Source organism: Eurypyga helias, unplaced genomic scaffold (genome assembly GCF_000690775.1).
Source record: "Eurypyga helias isolate BGI_N326 unplaced genomic scaffold, ASM69077v1 scaffold33181, whole genome shotgun sequence".
Classification (NCBI taxonomy): Eukaryota; Metazoa; Chordata; class Aves; order Eurypygiformes; family Eurypygidae; genus Eurypyga; species Eurypyga helias.
In genome coordinates this window covers 1-379 of record NW_010233301.1, presented here as the reverse complement: position 1 = coordinate 379, position 379 = coordinate 1, and positions in this window count along the sequence as shown.

Here is a 379-nt window from a genome sequence, read left to right as displayed (position 1 = left end):
CTCTTGGGCTTGGTCAGCAGGCTCCGGCACGGGGACAGCGAGGGGACGGGGTGGGGGGGAGAGGGAATCCAGATGGGGACACTGCGGGGGCTGACACGGGGGATGGTGGAGCTGAGGATGCCTGGGGACACCGGGGCTGGCAGGGGACACCAGGGACAGGGAAGCAGGGGTGGCAAGGGATGCCAGAACAGGGAACCTTGGTGTTCCTGGGGAGCTGGGGCTGGCAGGGGACAACGGGAGGGGGGGTGCCTGGATACACCAGGATTCGCAAGAGGACTCAGGACAGGGCATGAGGGGTGCCTGGGGACACGAGGACTAAGAAGGGGACCCTGGACCAGGGACCGGGGGTGCCCGGGGACACTGGGGATGCCCGGGGAGA